This window comes from Pelodiscus sinensis, chromosome 21, assembly GCF_052426305.1.
Source record: "Pelodiscus sinensis isolate ZL-2025 chromosome 21, ASM5242630v1, whole genome shotgun sequence".
NCBI lineage: Eukaryota > Metazoa > Chordata > Testudines > Trionychidae > Pelodiscus > Pelodiscus sinensis.
The window spans coordinates 2,717,509-2,736,782 of NC_143072.1; the positions used below are offsets into that span (position 1 = coordinate 2,717,509).

Below are 19,274 nucleotides of genomic sequence, written 5' to 3' on the forward strand. Positions count from 1 at the left end.
ACAGACCATATCTGTGAATCCCAAATCAGATGCAGATACAAATTATTTATCCACACAGGACTCTACCTTTGTTTCCCTAAATTGGGAAGAAAGTAATACTTGTTGAGAAAACTAGGAGAACTGCCTATTCCATCCCTATTCTGGCACCTGTGCTGCTGCAGAGAAAACATGGATGTAGTAGGACAAGGAATAAAATAAAAAGTTAACCAAACATCAAGGGATGTCAGCAAAAAAAATCTGGTTTGAGGGATGAAGAAAGATTCAGCAGACTTTTGTTTTACTGTAACTCATTCTCTCGCCCAGATAATTGTCTCCTGGGACATACTTTTAAGGCTTAATTCTACAGTCCTCGCTCAACTCATGTTTCCACTGAATTCAAAAGGCAGTGGGGAGAAAGTAAGAAATGCAGGACTAGATTCTTAGCTTGTAAATTAAAAGTTTAAACTGCAAGACACAAAAAAGACAAGAAGCAATGGGCTTAAACTGCAGCAAGGGAGGTTTAGGTTGGACACTAGGAAAAACATCCTGTCAGGGTGGCTAAACACTGGAATAAATTGCCCAGGGAGGTTGTGGAATCTCCATCGCTGGAGATGTTTAGGAGCAGGTTAGACAGACATCTGTCAGGGATGATCTAGATGGTGCTTGGTCCTGCCATGAAGGCAGGGGACTAGACTTTATATTCTCAAGGTCCCCTCAGTTCTAGTGTTCTGTGATTCTATAAAGCTAACCCCCCCCCCCACACACACACACACACCACACTTCATATCAGCCTCTTGAGCAGAAAGAGAATTCATAAAACCTCCCCATCTTCTCCTTTGAAATTGTTTACAAAGCAGCAGTTCTGTCTAGCTGAGGGAGAGGGGAAAATATCCATAGCTACTTCATTCTGGAGAAGGGGCTAGTCCCAGGAGGTGGGAATCTCTTCAGCTGCCAAGGCACCTCATTCTTGGTCATAAGACAACGCAGGGTAAAACCAGCTGCAACCTATTTCAGTCCAAGACTGGAATCAGACAAGCTCCTGGCCCTGCTGCTTGCTGTTAGACTACAACACAGGATGACGTGATTATTAGTAAGCTGGCAGCGGCATTCCCATTTCCTGCGATTGCTCCATGCATGTGTCATTTGTTCACTTACCCTTTTCTCTCAGCGTGAGCGTGTCACACATGCAACCGTCCTCCCCCAGTGCACGGGCAGTCAATCGCCTCCCATGTTATTATAGACTTTAAGAAAAGGCTCTTTTTCCTCTTCAGCTTTGACATTGCTTTTCCTGCAGAGAAAAATATCTGAACTGAAAGTCTGAGGCGTGACTAAACATTATACCATCCAGATTCAGGGCTAGGATTTTACTTCAGGGCTGAGTCTAGACTGGCATGATTTTGCGGAAATACTTTTAACAGAAAAGTTTTTCCGTTAAAAGTATTTCCGCAAAAGAGCGTCTAGATTGGCACGGATGCTTTGGCACAAAAAGTGCTTTTGCACAAAAGCATCCGTGCCCAGTATAGACGCGCTTTTGCGCAAGAAAGCTCTGATGGCCATTTTAGCCATTGGGCTTTCTTGCGCAAAAAATGAAGGTGCCTGTCTACACTGGCCCTCTTGAGCAAGTATTTTTGTACAAGAGGGCTTATTCCTGAGCGGGAGCGTCAAAGTTTTTGTGCAAGAAGCCCTGAATTCTTACATTAGAACATCAGTGCTCTTGCGCAAATTCAAGCGGCCAGTGTAGACAGCTGGCTTTTGCACAAAATCTTGCCAGTCTAGACGCACCCCTAATATATGTCCAGCATGCTGAGAGAGTTTGGATCAAGCCTGTTTCACAGGAGTTTGATCCAAAATCCTTCAGAATCAAAAAGGACTATTTTAACAATATAAAATATTACCCTTGGGATAGAAAATGATCCCAATTGGCCCTTGTCCCTATGTATTGGCCTCATTCTGCACCCACTGGAATCAATGGAAGCAGGAAAGTCCCTTAGTAAGTCGGCTCCCTTTTTCAAGCCATATTTTATAGCTCAGGGCTACTCAACTTTGGAAGTCCCAGGGGCCACAATGATACACACAACACGTGCCGAGGGCTGCAACAGAAATGTGGTTGCATGTACATGCAAATATATGCAAAGAGCTTTTCTTTCACGCTGACGGGCATGAATACAAAGATTAAGGCAAGACTACACCACACACCGGCCCCATTTAAGTCAGTTCTGCTGCTATTAATAAAATGCAATAGTTACTCAATTTCCACCCATGTGACTGCACTTTTAATGAGCAATGACAGTCCAGGAATGTAACTACTAAAACTCATCTCAACAGAAGACCATTATATTGACTCGCCGTTGTGAAGCGTGTTCCCAGTGGTGGCCATGTTCAAAGGATCCCACCCGCAGGCCGTGTGTTGAGCCCCATGTAAACGCAAACCGCACTGTGGGCCACACACAAATGGGCTGTGGGCTGCGGGCTGCATGCAGCCCACGGGCTGTGTATTGAGTAGCCCTGTTCTAGCTGCTCCCTACGAAATCAGGAGCGCGTGTGCACATGCATATACCTCCAACGTGCACTCCTCCCATTCTGCTCATGGCTCTCCCAGGAAGTCAGAACGCTACATAGCTAACCACAAATAATGCTGTTTTATCATGGCTCAGAGTAATTAAATTCAGCTACTTTTGCAGAAAAACTTGCCAGCTGTCTACACTGGCCGCTTGAATTTCCACAAGAACACTGACTTCCTACTGTCTGAAATCAGTGCTTCTTGCAGAACTACTATGCTGCTCCCGTTTGGGCAAAAGTCCTTTTGCACAAAGCTTTTGCACAAAAGGGCCAGTGTAGACAGCTCCGATTTGTTTTGGGCAGAAAAGCCCCGATGGCGAAAATGGCGATTGGGGCTTTTTTTGCGCAAAAGCGCATCTAGATTGGCACGGACGCTTTTCCGCAAAAAGTGCTTTTGCGGAAAAGCATCCGTGCCAATCTAGACGCTCTTTTCCACAAATGCTTTTAACGGAAAACTTTTCCGTTAAAAGCATTTGCGGAAAATCATGCCAGTCTAGACGTAGCCATCATGTGTTTATAAAAGGTATAGGAAATCACAGCATTCACAGGACAACAGGAGAAAAGATTGTTTCACACAGCTGGGGCTATGGAAACAGAGGGAAAGAAAAGGTCATGAAGGTAGCTGGGGGTGAGGATGACTAAGGCCCCAATCCTGCAAACACTTATGTGCATGTTTAAGTTGTAGCGGGAATAGGCCCACTGAAGTCAATGAGGCTAGGAAGGTGCTTAAAATAAGAGCATGCATATAAGCATTTGCCGAATCAGAGCCCAGGAAAGCAAATATTCAGTTTATAAGGAATCAGATGGCAGGCCAGTGGCGGTCTTGCCATGTTTACTGGGCCAAGGCCGTATATTACAAAATTCCCTGCTTATCTTCCTTCCCCAGCTTTATACTTGTTAGCTGTAAATGCAGACTTCCTTCCCACAGAACACCTGGCTTCATCTTTACAAACCAGGTCCTAAGTGTCACTCCCTTCCTCTGTTAAGCAGGACACCAACTAATTCCCTTTCAGCCTTTGCAAGGACATTTCCCCACTGTAACTAGAACAATCACACCAGTGTGGGCCGTTGTTTCCAATGGCAAAGCTCAAAGGCGCTGGATTTGACTAGGGCTCTAGTGAGTTTGTAAACTTACTGCCGTTTCCCCAGCAGCAATGGGCTCAGGAGTGCCTGTTTATGAGACCAGACCTATATTGGGCAAATTGTTTGGACTTTGTTTCAATGTCTTTCAATATTAGCACAATATATCAACAGCAAAATGCAGGACAATGTAGCACTTTAAAGACTAACAAGATGGTTTATTAGATGATGAGCTTTGAAGTGGGTCTGGCCCACGAAAGCTCATCATCATCTAATAAACCATCTTGTTAGTCTTTAAAGTGCTACATTGTCCTGCATTTTGCTTCAACTACCCCAGACTAACACGGCTACATCTCTATCACTATATCAACAGCCACGCTGTGGGAACATTGTGACATTGGTTTCAACGTTCAGTTGTACTGGTTCAAAACACCTGGAAGAAAGAGTGTTCATGCGGCAGTTCTTTCCTCTGGTGTTTTTTTCGCTGCAGACTGGACAGCGGAAAGGGGCAGGAGAAATGCTGCATTTAGCTTAGGGACTGGAAAGGTGTTTTTCTGCCCCCTCTGTGCTCGTCCGATGGGAAAAGCGTGTCTTAAGTTATCAGGGTGGTCAAATTAGCACCTCGCGCTGAGTCTAAGAAGTCAGACACACAACCAAGTGCAAGCAAAAATGGAAAATAGATTTGGTTTTAAGCAAATCACATGAATCATTCAGGCTTCCCAAGAAGATCCAGAGAATCTCTGTTCTGCTCACAACTAGGGCTACTCAACTTTGGAAGCCCCAGGGGGCCACAATGATACTCACAGCACATGCTGAAGTGCAGTTGCATATGCATGAACATATATACAAATAGCTTCTTTCACGCTGACAGGCATGAATACAAAGATTAAGGCAAGACTACACAACACGCAGGCTCCATTTAAGTCAGTTCTGCTGCTATTAATAAAATGCAATAGTTACCCGATTTCCACCCACGTGACAGCTCGTTTAACAACTAGGGTATGTTGTTGAGTAGGGAGCAGAGCCTGGAGACACTGTCTGCTCCACAGAACACTGGAAATTGCCATCCTGTAGCTGCCCAACAAATTGTCTAGCCAGCAAGAACAACCATAGTGCAAGCTGGCCTTGGGCCTAGGCCAGGCAGACATGACCCATCGCTGCTGGAGAGCGTGAGTCAGTCTCCATTGTCCATGCCATTCTTGACTTCTCCACTGAGTTTGCCAACAGCTAGCCTGCCGTTGGCCAATGAGTGCCAAGGCTTGCTTCTTTTGGGGATATCAATGCTGCCTACTAGGAACGAGCCTTACACAGTCGCTAGACTCCGCCTGTGATGACTAATAACAGCTTGAACAATTCTGTTTGTCTGTAAATGGGTGACAGGAGAGGGATGACATGGGGATTACCTGTTGGGTTCCCTCCCTGTGGGGCATCTGGAATTGGCCACTGTGGGCAGACAGGATACTGGGCTAGATAGACCTTTGGTCTGACTCAGTCTGGCCGTTCTTATGTTCCAGGAGTAAATCACACACTAAATTGACTAGTTTTCAAGGCTCCGCATCCAGCTATTGATTCAAACACTGTCCTGTTTTTAATTTTGTGAAGGGCTGTCCATGAGCCACAGTGAAAGGAAGGAACTAGCATGGCCCTCAGGTGCTGGAAAGCTACATTGGATAACCACTTCTCAATGTTATTTTTTGCCATTTCAATGTGGGCTTTTTTTCCAAGCTGCCTTTCCCGGTTTGGAAAGTTTGGAATGTTGGGGGGGTGGGATTGGAAGTGTTTAGCTCCAAGTGATTCACTCTCTCCTGGTTACTTAGACGTGCTAGTCTCTGCCGGTGATGACTAATAAGAGATTGAACGGTAAATGCTGCTTGAGCTGTCCTCTTCCTGGCCCATCTCTTACTCCCTTCTTTCACCCACTCTTCCCCCTCCTCTGTGCCCAGCCATGTGATGTTTGTCATGAGGAAGTTCCTCTGCTGATTGCTGTCAGCCCAGGCCTCCGGAGCAGAACTCCACTGGAGAGGGGAAAGGAAGCGTTTGCTGGGGAGAGAAGTGGGCATATCCCTGAGGAAATAAAATGGAGTCCTTAGAAGAAAGGAGTTTGGCCGCCCAGCACTCTTCCTTCAAAATATTAGGGCAAACCAGCACGTGAGTGCTCACCGAGACCGGGTTAACTTGCGTGCAATTCCTCTCCATGCACGCGCCTGCTCTGAGCTGTGAGTTCAGGGAGCTGTGAGCAATTCAAAGCCCGAGGAAGCATATGGGGCCAGGAACAGACAGTCCTGTTCTCTGAGCTCTACCTACTACTCGGCGAAGCTGTATGGTCTGGAGGCTGAACCTGCCCCGAGCCGCTCCCACCAGAGACGAACCCTACCTATGAACACTCAGAGGAAACTCACTAGCACCAGTTGGCGGCTACACCGTTAGAGATGTAAGGACGGTCCCCAGACCTCCAGCCTGGTAAAGGTCAGTTTGCAATCTTATTATTTAGTAGTATTATCAGAAGAGCTAAGAGCCCCAGTCATGGATCAGTGCACCCACTTGACTATGTGCTGTACATAGTCCCTGCCCCGAGAGGACTTACAATGAAAGTATCAGACAAAAGAAAACAGATGGATACAGATAGACCACCACCAAGTACAAGGAAAGAATGACACAATGTCCTTACTCCTGAGAGTAAGGCCTTATTTCTCCATGAGCCCTATTGGATTGGTCCTGCCTTGGACAGGGGATTGGACTTGCTGACCTCCTAAGGTCTCTTCCAGCTCTATAATTCTATGATCTCCATGGCTGCGTCTAGACTACAGCCGCGTTCTTTCGAAATTAAATCGAAAGAACGCGGCTTTTCTTTCTATGGCGGTACTCCTCATTTCACGAGGAAGAACGCCTTTTTTCAAAAGTGCTCTTTCAAAAAAAGGTGTTCTTGACTGCAAACAGGGCTTTTTCGAAAGAGAGCATCCCGACTGCTTGGGTGCTCGCTTTCAAAAAAGCGGCTTGCTTTTTCGAAAGTTCTGCTTGCAGTCTAGACGCTCTTTTTCGAAAGAGGCTTGCAGTCTAGACGTAGCCCATGTCAGAGAAAGGTGCTATCAATGCAGCGTGACCTTCATTGGCTCTCTCAGTCTGGCCCTGAGAAAGGATGCCCGGAATAAGATGGAAAGAAGAGGGGGAGGAATGCAAGTAAAATCTTGCCTGGCATTAAACAGAGTTTGTGGAGGGTTCTTTGCCATTGGCAAACCCATCACAAATGAATCCTAACGGGAAGCTCAATGGCTTATTTTCATCTGCAGGGCTTAGAGAAGTGACCTTTAGCAGACACGGGATCCCCGGCCGACTGAGCACTGCTATTTTTAACCAGGTATCAGGCCCAGTAGTGGCGGCTTCCTTCCTCTTTCTCATGCTTGTGTACGGAGCAGCACACAACCAGATAAACCTGCAAAACAACCTCTGTCCCGAGGAAGGGAAGCCCCCAGGCAAAAGTACAACTCAGCCAAACTGCACTTCTAGTCCCCTCTAGGGGAGGATGTTTATTTTATATTGACGTAGGAAAACCTGTCCATAGGACTGTGGACATATTAACCGTATCAACAAGAACAACTTTGGATCCAGGATTGATTATAGTCAGGGGGTGGGGCAAACAAGAAAAGACAGACAGGCTGTCTTCATAAAGGACTCTTTCAATGCCCACAGGCCTGGCCCTACAGATTATAGGAACCCTTTTATGGATTTTAAGTGGGGGAGGAATTTTTATCTAGTGGTTGCTTCAAAACAGCGGGGAACCTCGGTGGCTCAGAGGGCTGGTGACAGACTTTAGAGCTTTTCATGGGTTCAGGTCTGAAAGCGGCCCATGGTAACTAAATGTCTTCACAGTCTTCTAGATCTAGGACGATGTGAAATTAGGGGGATACCCAGCCACCCATATTAGGGTATGTCTACACACGGCACGGAGTAGGTAGTTCAGATTAGGCTTCCTATTCCGAACTACCGTTACTCCTCGTGGAATGAGGTGTACCAGTAGTTCAGAATAGGAAGCCTAATCCGAACTACTTACTCCATGCCGCGTGTAGCCGCGGGCACGGAGTCCGAACTAGCGGGGATTTAAAAATGGCGGCGCCCGGTGAGATGCAAATGAAGCCCGGGAAATTCAAATCCCAGGCTTCAGTTGCAACTTCGGTTGCCTACATTAACCACCCTAGTTCGAACTAGGGTGGTAGTGTAGACATACCCTTAGAGAGATGGGTCAGTGAAGTCATGTTTCCCCGCAGATGCTCATGCCGCCTTAGGGATAGTAATTCTCAAGCTCGATGTCCTTTGTAAATATGTCCCTTGATACCTATTGGCCTCCTCTACTAAGACAGTAGAAAGACCTCCATTGGCCACGACAGGCTTTGGATTCGATTCTAAAAGTCTTCAGAACAAGAACCCTGTGGTAGGACGTAGAAGCCCACTCACGAGCTAGGATCCCATTGTGTTAGGTGCTGTACAAATTCCAAATCAAAAGAAGCCCCTCCCCCAGCATCAAAATGGAAATGATCTGTAACTAAAATCAGTAGATGGATCTGCTTTTTCTTTAACTAGAAGAATTGTCCTGCATTGCCTGGGTCCCTCAGAGCACGGGGCTGGCAGTGTGGAGAGGGCAGGAGTCAGGGCATGGCTCTGAGGATGTGGGGGGTTCGGGGCAGGAGGCTGAAGGCTTGGGGGTGCAGGAATCAGGGTGTGTGGGGGGGAAGGAGTGCTCAGGGAAGGCGTGAGGATACAGAAATTGAGGGAAGGCATTAGAAGGAGGGAAAGCTCAGGGGAAGGGGAGGGGCGGCCCAGGGTGGCACCCTACCCAGTGGCTTGTCCCCAGGGAGGCCAGGCCAGGGTGGGGAAGAATTGGCGGAGGAGAGGACAAACTAAGCTGGCCCTGCCACTGATCCGTGGTCTGTGGGGGTATGTCTACACTACAAAGTTAATTCGAACTAACAGACGTTAGTTCGAATTAACTTCAATAGGCGCTACACATACAAACCGCTAGTTCGAACTTAATTCGAATTAGTGGAGCGCTTAATTCGAACTAGGTAAACCTCATTCTACGAGGACTAAGCCTAGTTCGAATTAAGGGCTGTGTAGCCATTTAATTCGAACTAGTGGGAGGCTAGCCCTCCCCAGCTTGCCCTGGTGGCCACTCTGGGCACCACCAGGGAAACTCGTCTGCCCCCCTCCCGGCCCCAGAGCCCTTAAAGGGGCACGGGCTGGCTACGGTACCTGTGCCAGGTGCAAGCCTGCCAGAACCCAGCCAGCAGACCCTGCACCTGGCACGGCACGAGCCAGCCACCCGCTGCCACCCAGCCCTCCCCCTCTTCCCGGGACCAGGCTGGTGGCTCCCGGGAGCCTGCCCGGGGCCGCAAGAGGCGGGTGCCCGCCTGGTCTAGTGCGGACATCGTGGACCTCATCCAGGTTTGGGAGGAAGCCTCCAACATCCATGACCTCCGCACTAGGCACAGGAAAGTGGCCGTCTAGGGTAGGATAGCTGCCAGCCTGGCCACCCAGGAACAGGTTTGCATGAAAATCAAGGTGGTCGAGTGAGACCCCCGACCCTGAGCCCTGAGCTTAGAATGGCCGTACTGGGTCAGACCAAAGGTCCATCTAGCTCAGTAGCCTGTCTGCCGACAGCGGCCAACACTAGGAACCCTGGAGGGGATGGACTGAAGACAATGACCAAGCCATTTGTCTCGTGCCATCCATCTCCAGCCTTCCACAAACAGAGGCCAGGGACACCGTTCCTACCCCCTGGCTAATAGCACTCCATGGACCTAACCTCCATGACTTTATCTAACTTCTCTTTAAACTCTGTTCTAGTTCTAGCCTTCACAGCCTCCTGTAGCAAGGAGTTCCACAGGTTGAATATTTGCTTTGTGAAGAAGAACTTTGTTATTAGTTTGAAGCCTGCTACCTATTCATTTCATTTGGTGTCCTCTAGTCCTTCTATTATGGGAACTAATGAAGAACTTTTCTTTATGCACCCTCTCCACACCACTCATGTTTTATAGATCTCTATCAGTCTCCTCTTTTTTAAACTGAAAAGTCCCAGTCTCTTTAGCCTCTCTTCATATGGGACCTGTTCCAAACACCTGATCATTTTAGTTGCCCTCCCCTCTCCCACCCTCTCTCTTCCCCTCTCCCACCTCCTTTTCCCAGTCTCCCCCAGTTTTGTTAAATAAAGAGAGTTTCTATTTTTGACCACACATGTCCTTCATTTGGTACATCAGGAAGGGGGGCTAGGGATGGGTAAGTGGAAGGAGGTGAGGGAGGAATGGGGTACGAGCCCCCAATGAGGAGGACTGGGGTGGCTCTGCGGGCTCCTCGGGGTGGAAGCTCTCCTGCAGCCCCCCGATTGACCCCTCCCCCCCGGATGGCAGCCTGCGGCAAGTGCAGCCGGGCTGATGGCCGAGTGCTGTGATGTTCCGCCTGTGCGCACTCCGGGCACTCCAAGCCAGGACTGTTTTGCAAGCGGGGCACCCCTGAGAACTGTCTGTCTGGGGTGGGGTCGGGTCCCTTTAAGCACAGCCCTCGGCTAGCCTGAGGCAGCAGCTCCACGCTCTAAGTCCTAATCTGATGCCCTGCCGGCACTGCTTCCGGCCAGCCTTAACTTTGGTTCAGGGTCCACTCAATGTGGACATGCTAGTTCGAATTAGCAAAATGCTTATTCAAACTAGTTTTTAGGTCTAGATGCACTAGTTCGAATTAGCTTAGTTCAAATTAACTAATTCGAATTAAGTTAGTTCGAATTAGTGCTGTAGTGTAGACGTACCCCGGGGTGGACAGGCCAGCCAGAGGGCGGGCGCATTGGGCAGTCTCTTGGTGCTGGGGGGCTGGACTGTGGCTCCTTTGTGGTGTGGCAGGGGCCTTTTCTCAGCCCTCCCCTGTCTGTGGGGGGCCTTCCCCCCCCACCTCACCCCACTCCAGTGCTGCCAAGGGCCGGGGGAAAGGCTTGGGCCAGGGAGCCAGTTACCCAGTCTGGTAGCTGGCACCATGGCAAGCTCCAGCCTGCAACTCGCCTCTCTCTTGGTCAGGGGTGGGCATTAAAATGGTGGCAGTGGCCCTGGGTTAGCCCCTGCCGCTATATTTCCCTGCGCCGCTGGGCGCTCGCAGCTCCCATTGGCTGCAACCCCCATACCTGCGGAGGCGCAGGTACCTACGGCCATGTGGGCTAACCCTTGCAGATGGGATTCCTTGATGGAGTCAGACTTAGCAGGTGTTTCTAGATCTCAGAGCTTTGCTTTCTACCAGTGTTTCTTAACCTTTTTTTTAATAAAGTAACCCTTTTTCAAACCAAAAATAAGTACCCCCAGTAACTACAGTTTTCAGACCAATACAATTTTTTTCTACCATTGCAGCACATTTGTTTAAACAACTTCATCATAGCCAGGCGGGTGATGACATTTTTGGGTGTAAAAAGTACAAAAATAATAAAGTGCTGTAAAACTTACAATAAAAATTCAGTTTTCTCCAAATTTCAGTTGTGGTGACGAGCTTCTCTCGAGGATCCCCAAGGGTACTTGTACCACTGACTGAGAAACACTGTGTTAAAGTGTCTAGGGTTCAGCATCCAGAATCACCAGATATTTTTTAAAACTTCAATTCTGACCTTTGTAGGCAAAACATCTGTATGAAATCCACCTGCCGGTTTCATATCACCTCTGTCACTGGGCACGAGTTAAACGGCAGTCATTCTAAAATAATACAGGCCAGCCTCACTGTAAGTCCAAGATATGTTCCAAAAAACTTGGACTTACAGCGAAACAACTTAAAGCAAGGAATTTTTCCTTAGCGTGGAACGGATGTATATTGGGGCGACTTATAGTGAGGAAGCCCTGTAAACCATTTCGAAGACATCACTTGACCACGGACACACATCACAGCCCAGACCCACAGCTGCTGGAAATCAGAGCCATGCCAGTTCACCCCGCTGCGGATCGGCCCTACATTGTCAGTCTCAGCAGAGAGCCATGACATGGTGGCTACTTTAACCTCTCCACCCTAGCAGATGGCAGGGATGGCTCTTAAACCTGGATGTGGGATATGCCCTATTCATTCACATGTAATAATCAGCAATGCAGCTTACCTGCAGCTTGCAGCTCATGGATTGATGAAAAAAATGAGAGGGTCGGGGACAAACAGGCCACTACAGATAGAGAAGAGAATGCACATGATTTTCTAACATCAGTACTGGACAAATTAATTAAAAGAACAGAATTGTCAGACACAGAGATGAACATAATTTGTTGGGGAAAAGTCAACACGGTTTCTGTAAATGGAAATCAAGCCTTACTAGAGTTCTCTGAAGGGGTCATCAAACATGTGGACAAGGGGATCCAGTGGATACAGTGTACTTAGATTTCCAGAAAGCCTTTGACAAGGTCCCTGACCAAAGGCTCTTCAGTAAAGTAAGTTGTCATGAGATAAGATGGAAGGTTCTCTCATGGACTGATAACTGGTTAAAAGACAGGAAACAAAGGGTAGGAATAAATGGTCCATTTTCAGAGCGGAGAGAGATAACTAGTGGTGTCCCACAAGGATCCACACTGGGACCCACCCTATTCAACCTATTTCCCGCATGGGATGCAACCATGTCCATATAGCACCACGTCAAGCAACATTGCTCTTCCCTAAACATATTGTCAAATTAGCCTGGGCTCCCCCCAGGTCTGGCTCACTTCAGGAAAGGCTGTTTGGGCTGGGGATTGGGGTTGGTTTGTCAGTATCTCTGAGCATCATTCTTTTTTTTAACCAAAAGTGACCCACAGCAAACAAGGTGGGAAGGGAACAAAACCAAGGATACGTCCCTAACTTCCCTTCCCAGCAGAGGCGTAGTTGGTGGTTTGAAAAGTGTGGATCTGCTGCCTGAAGAGTGGCTGAGGAGGGTAGAACCAGGGATTGCATAGGAATCCCACAGAACAATGATCCCATTTTATTTGCCACCTCCCCAGTTCTAGCTGAAATGTAACATTTTTGCTCCCCTTGTAATACCTGAACCCCCACTCTCTAGGGTGGATGGGATCAGAACGGAGGCTGTGCCCATTTTGCACAGAATATGGTGTCCCCAGTTAGAGTCTTATAAAGCCTCCAGGATGTGCAAGGTACAATAGATTTGCTCATTTTCCTCTCCCAAACCTGAGATAGGGGCATGGAATACTTGCAGCTCCAACGACGGCCTACAAGAGAGCCAGATGCTCAGGATGTCGGAGGTGACGCACGATGCATTCCCATGAAATACTCTGCATGCAAGTACAACGGACGACCTTGCAATGCGCCTGAACTCTGCAAGCAATGAAGGCAGCTGACAGACTCCGCGTTCCCAGCTCTCCTGATTTGATTGTGACTTTCACAGTTTTCATTGTTTTTCTAAAAGCCTCAGCTGCTGCAGTCATCCTCCTGCATGAGAACCCTGGCTTTCATTTGAAAAAAATAAAAAGCAAGATTCTAGCCATCGTGACTGCAGCATGAAGCTTGAAGATTAGGCTTATGATTTGCATCATCACAGTGCCTAGAGGGCGCAGACACAGCCCAGGCCAAGACCCCATTGTGCTAGGTGCTGGACAAACAGAACAAAGAGACAGGAAGCAAATGCACTAAGGGCTCAAAAAGCTGAAAGGTAAAGAGAAAGAACCCAACTTTTTTTTTAAAAAAACCCTCATTTTCAGCTCATCTCACAATATTTAGAAGTCAGGCTTGTGATATTTGAATATCTGAGGCTGGTAATACTGAAGACTGAAGTGCATCCCTCATTAATAGTAGGGATGTAATAGTGTCGTCAATTAACCGATAAGTAAAAGCTTATAGGTTAATGCATTCCCCCCCTTCCCATTGCCAATAATTTTTTTAGAGGGCTGGCCAGCAGCCGGGATCAATCCTGGCTCACACTGAGCCCGGGACCTACCCCCACTGTGGCTCTGCATCTAAAGTGTATTAGGAGGCAGGCGGGCAGGCAGCCTGGCTCAGTTTCGGCTCATGCCGGGTCCAGGAGCTCAGGCCCCCCTCCCTCTCCGGACAGGGGCTGCTACCAACTTGTGCTGCTCCCTCTCTATCAGAGGCCACAGTGCAGGACAACAGGCAGCTGATCCATGAGGGGAGCTGGTTTTTAAACTGTCTCCCCTCATGGACCAGCTCCTACCTGACATTCTGCGCTGCTGCCTCTGACACAGAGGCAGCAGTGCAGAATGGCAGGGGGCTCCTCGGGAGTGGGGCTGGAGGGCACTGGCTGTTGGCCCCGCCCCCAGGGCCTATAGAGTAGTTGACTAACCGATAAGAATTCATGAGGTTAATCGACTAGTCAATTAACCGATATTTAACATCCATAATTAAATTGCCTGCCTAGTGACTGTGCTTGTGTTACTGAATGTACACATCAGAGAGACCAGCTTTCCCAACCTGCCCTACACATCCGTTTCTCAGCCTGGACACTTAGGTGTGTTGGAATCAACTGTGCCTTTGAGTTATCTCCCAGGAATCTGACTTCCCCAGTTTCAGCATTAGTGTGTTTGTCTTAAAGCATCCAAGAGGGGTGTTTTAATTTGTCCTAACCATCACCAGATGGACTAAAAGATAAACCAATCCCTTGCTCACTATTTGACAGCGGAAAACCAGCATCTTGCCGTTACTCAGTGCATGTCTCACTATACACCCACTAGACAATACGTATAATATGCACAATTTACATACTAGGAGAGTCCATTTTGGGCATAACTGAAGATAATACAGCTCTGTGCTATATGCCTTATACCACCAGTGTAGATCCCAACAGGATATTTAATTCAGTATGGATTTTTTTTCCTACTCTGACTACACCAGACGCCTTATTTCAAACTTCAAACGTTCAAAAATCCTAAATCAGGTCCCTAAAATCATGCAATTGACATGATTTTACAAATAATATTCCATTTTAAATTCCCTTTATTTGCTTTCTGGTTACAGGTGCGCTAGGATCACATTTTTTTATGCAAGCAGGAAGGCTAAGAACTCATGTTCTTTTTCAAATGAAAGCTCAGATTCTCACATCACCACATGACCCCTGGACCTAAGTCTTCTAGTAAAACAAAGGCTGGATTTACCAAAATATTTAAGAACCTAAAAGGTGCCAATGCAGATAGCTGGACTTACCAAAGGGTCTGTGCAGATTAAGCACCTAACTCCCATTATAAGACAATGGGAGTTAAGTCCCTAAGTCCTCTATCACAAGTCATGAGAGCTGCACTTCTGCATGCTGTTAACAGAAGATGGACAACTCCAGGAAAAAGTCTGCATGACACTGTGTGCACCTGGGAATATTCAAAGGAAGAGAAACAATGAATGAACCGAAGAGCAGGACAGGTACCCTACCATCTTTGGTGAGAAAGGCATGAAAAGAAATATCCATTTTGGTGCATGACTATGATACTCTTTCCAGCAGGACTGTCATTCTGCATGGTTTCAGCAATGATCCATGTTCTTCTGGTGTAGGCTCTGCTAGCTGGGGAGTCAGCCCTGCATAGAAACGTAAAACAAACAGTTAAGTAAATTTAATTTTAGCATCATGAGTGGGCGGCTCTTACAGATGGCATCAGTAACAAATTTACTGCCAGCTCCACAGTGTCTCATCATTTCTGCTAATACTTAAGTGATGCAAATATAGAAAACAATGTAATTGTTGCTAGGTTTTCTCATTTTTGGCTGACAGGCCACATTGAAAGCCTTGCACAGCACTGTCCAGGGAATCACTTTAAAATGAAGATTCTTGGACATTTAGTTAATTATTCTCTTAATCACCTCAAGTAAGATTTTCAAAGGGCCCCACATCATGTAAATGCTTAAGTTGCATTTTCAAAAATGCCTTCAGTCCTGTTGCCTCTCAATGAAGCTTAGGCTCCTAAATGTCTAAGTCACTTTTGAAAATGGGACATGGGCCAAGATTTTCAAAAGTGAATAGTGATTTTGAGTTCCCTACTTCAGACATTGTGGAGGTATCAGCACCCAGGCTCTGGGAAAAAACCAAAAACCTGGCCTCCTAAAGGGATCCAAAATTCAAGCACTGAAAAAAAAATACCAGTCCCATTTAAAATTGGGACATAAGCTCCTAAATCACATAGTCACTTTTGAAAATGACACCTGATCACTAGCTGGGGCTCAGATCCTTGAGCCTACCCCCAGCGTGGAGAGGGACTCTAATACACCTTCCATCATCCTATCAAGCAGAAGGTTGGGGTACTTTCGTGGCTCGTGATGGAGTCACCCCCCTCCACTACATCATCATGGACAGGCACGACCAATCGATATACTACCAACGAGCAAATGCAACTGGGACGGACTGCACCCAAAGCCAGATATTCTTAAGTTTCATGGAGAGAAGGCAACTGGTCTTTATCTCCATCCCACTTTACAGCATTAACCCCGTCCTGAGTTATCTACATAGAGAGGAGACAATGTTCAGGAATAGAGTGTAACCCTTTCCAGCTAATGCATTTAATATAAAGCATGTTTGCCCGGTTGGGTTGTCGCATAACTTTTCTATTGAAACAGGAAAGCAAATGAATGGATTCCCTAGTCTCTAATGCAGCAGTCTCGTCACAGTGGGTGATCTAACAGAGCATGAACACACACCAGTATCTTGCAAAGGGGATGTTAGATGTCACTTGGAATGTCTCTGCTATCTTCCATTAACATTTCTGTTGCAATATTCCCATTTCTCGAGACTGTTTTAATATTTAATAAGAGTAGACTTCCTAGTCTAGTGATAATTCTTCACATTGACCTTTCCAGCCATAGGTCGCAAGCCACTTTATAAAAGGAAGGTCAGCCAATCTCCCTTTTACAGATAAGGAAACTGAGGAACAGGGCAGTGATGGGACTTGCCCAAGACTGCTCAGCCAGTCAGTGGCAAAGCTAGGAACAGAACACAGGGCTCCTGAGGGGAGGGCTCTAAAATAACCGGCCGTATGCACCAAAAGGCTCTTTTTAGCTACCACTGTTCTGTACTGTCACAATCCTTGCACTAGATGAGTTTGCTCTGGCAGAGTTAAAATAGAACATTACGGCTGGAAGGGACCTCGAGAGTCATCGAGTCCAGTCCCCTGCCCTCACGGCAGGACCAAGCACCGTCTAGATCATACGTTTATTCATCACACAACCTTTTGTGGGTCACAGCTTTGCAACGTCTCTGGACTATCTGCATAAACCTTTGCTTGGGTTCCCCTGTGGAGAGTAATACATCACTTTTAAAAAACATTTCATGTCAGTATGCAGCAAGGACGCTGAAATGTTTTTGACCCAAGTCCAAGAACAGCAGGTAAGAATTTTGCAGAATGGAACGGTGGGGCTTATTCCCCGCCCCGCCTCTAGAGTTCTCTCCTATGGACATTAGCATCTTTCTGAAGGTATGACTAGACCGAAGCTGAGAGACATGATTCCCTGCTAGATGTACATGCCAGGGCTGCGAAAGATGTAGCTTGGGGGCCAGATCCAGCTTAACACTTACCCGGCCCATGGACTGCATCTGGTCTCTTTCTATTTATATCCTGCTGCCTGTGCCACCAAATTTCCATGCTCCTATTTAAGAACATAAGAACAGCCGTACTGGGTCAGACCAAAGGTCCATCTAGCCCAGTAGCCTGTCTGCCGACAGTGGCCAGCACCAGGTGCCCCAGAGAGGGTGGACCGAAGACAATGATCAAGTGATTTGTCTCCTGCCATCCTTCTCCAGCCGCTGACAAACAGAGGCCAGGGACACCATTTCTATCCCCTGGCTAATAACCTTTTATGGACCTAACCTCCATGAAATTATCTAGCTTCTCTGTAAACTCTGTTATAGTCCTAGCATTCACAGCCTCCTCTGGCAAGGAGTTCCACAGGTTGACTACACGCTGTGTGAAGAAGAACTTTCTTTTATTAGTTTTAAACCTGCTACCCATTAACTTCATTTGGTGTCCTCTAGTTCTTCTATTATGGGAACTAATAAATAACTTTTCTTTATTCGCCCTCTCCACACCACTCATGATTTTATGTACCTCTATCATATCCCCCCTCAGTCTCCTCTTTTCTAAACTGAAAAGTCCCAGTCGCTTTAACCTCTCCTCATACGGGACCCGTTCCAAACCCCTAATTATTTTAGTTGCCCTTTTCTGAACCCTTTCCAAAGCCAAAACATCTTTTTTGAGGTGAGGAGACCACATCTGTACACAGTATTCAAGATGTGGGCGTATCATGGATTTATACAGAGGCAGTAAGATATTCTGTGTCTTATTTTCTATCCCTTTCTTAATAATTCCTAGCATCCTATTTGCCTTTTTGACCGCCCCTGCACACTGTGTGGAAGTTTTCAGAGAACTGTCCACGATAACTCCAAGATCTCTTTCCTGATTTGTCGTAGCCAAATTAGCCCCCATCATACTGTACCTATAGTTGGGGTTATTTTTCCTGATGTGCATTACTTTACACTTATCCACATTAAATTTCATTTGCTATTTTGTTGCCCAATCACTCAGTTTGGTGAGATCTTCTGGAGTCCCTCACAGTCTGCTTCTGTCTTGACTATCCTAAATAGTTTGGTATCATCCGCAAACTTTACTACCTCAGTGCTTACCCCTTTCTCCGATCATTTATGAATAAGTTGAACAGGATTGGTCCCAGGACTAGTTACCCCTCTCCATTCTGAAAATTTACCATTTATTCCTACCCTCTGTTTCCTGTCTTTTAACCAGTTCTCAATCCATGAAAGGACCCTCCCTCCTATCCCATGGCCATGGCATTTACACAAGAGCCTTTGGTGAGGGACCTTGTCAGAGGCTTTCTGAAAATCTAAATATACTATATCTCCTGGATCCCCCTTGTCTGCATATTTAAATGGCTCCTGGTGCTACCCCAACAGGGGCTGGAACTGCAAGCCCTTTAAATAGCAGCAATTTAAATGGCTTACAGCTCATGGCTCCACTGCTACTGCATTGCCTGGCAGCAGGGCATGCGGCTCCAGCCCCCTGCTGGGATAGCACTGTGCCTGGGAGCCCTTGAAATAGCTGCAGTAACCCCAAGCGGCTGGCAGGCAACACGGTTGTGGCAGGGCCAGGAGCCGCGATCCCTTTGCTGTGTTTTTAATTCAAAGCCTCCAGCCCCAGACATCTCTGGGGTGAGGCCCGTCCCCAGTTCTGCTGCTTCCGCCCCAGGTTCCACTCCTTGCAGGGGTGGAGCTGCCCAGGGCCACGTACCAAAATTCATTGAGTGGTCCCCCCCACAACAACGATTGCCCACCCCTGCTTACTCACAGTCTTGAGCACAAGCAGCACCTAAAACAGCAATGTGGCCACAGTGCGTTGTATCATGCAAGCCAGGTAGTAACCCACTTCAACAGGCCTTTATTTACCAAGGGTGAAACCTCTTTACAAAGCTGCTGCTGCTCCCCTCTGTAGCTCTCACTCAGGCCTGGCCCATCTCCTCCCCCCTCCTTCCTGTTTCCTGTGCTTCCAGATTCCCAACAGCCAGTGCTCCCAGTTCTAATAAGTACAAGCAGCATCTAAAACACCACACAGTGGTACAGGCCAAGGCTCGGGATAATTACCTGCACACCATCCCACCATTCCTCTTGCCTTGCAGCTGCTGGCTGTAGGTGCTAATGCCTGCAGGCTACCCAATTGCTGCGTGAAGACACTCTG

At 47.3% G+C, this 19,274-nt stretch overlaps 1 long non-coding RNA gene across 1 annotated transcript; it reads right to left on the bottom strand.

The window, feature by feature from the left end:
• Positions 1-863: 863 nt before the first annotated feature.
• Positions 864-17,732, bottom strand: LOC142819200 (uncharacterized). The gene is made up of 3 exons (XR_012897001.2): positions 16,596-17,732; positions 14,977-15,120; positions 864-1,267 (listed from the first exon to the last, which is right to left on the bottom strand). It is a non-coding gene; the product is annotated as an uncharacterized LOC142819200 (long non-coding RNA).
• Positions 17,733-19,274: the final 1,542 nt, after the last annotated feature.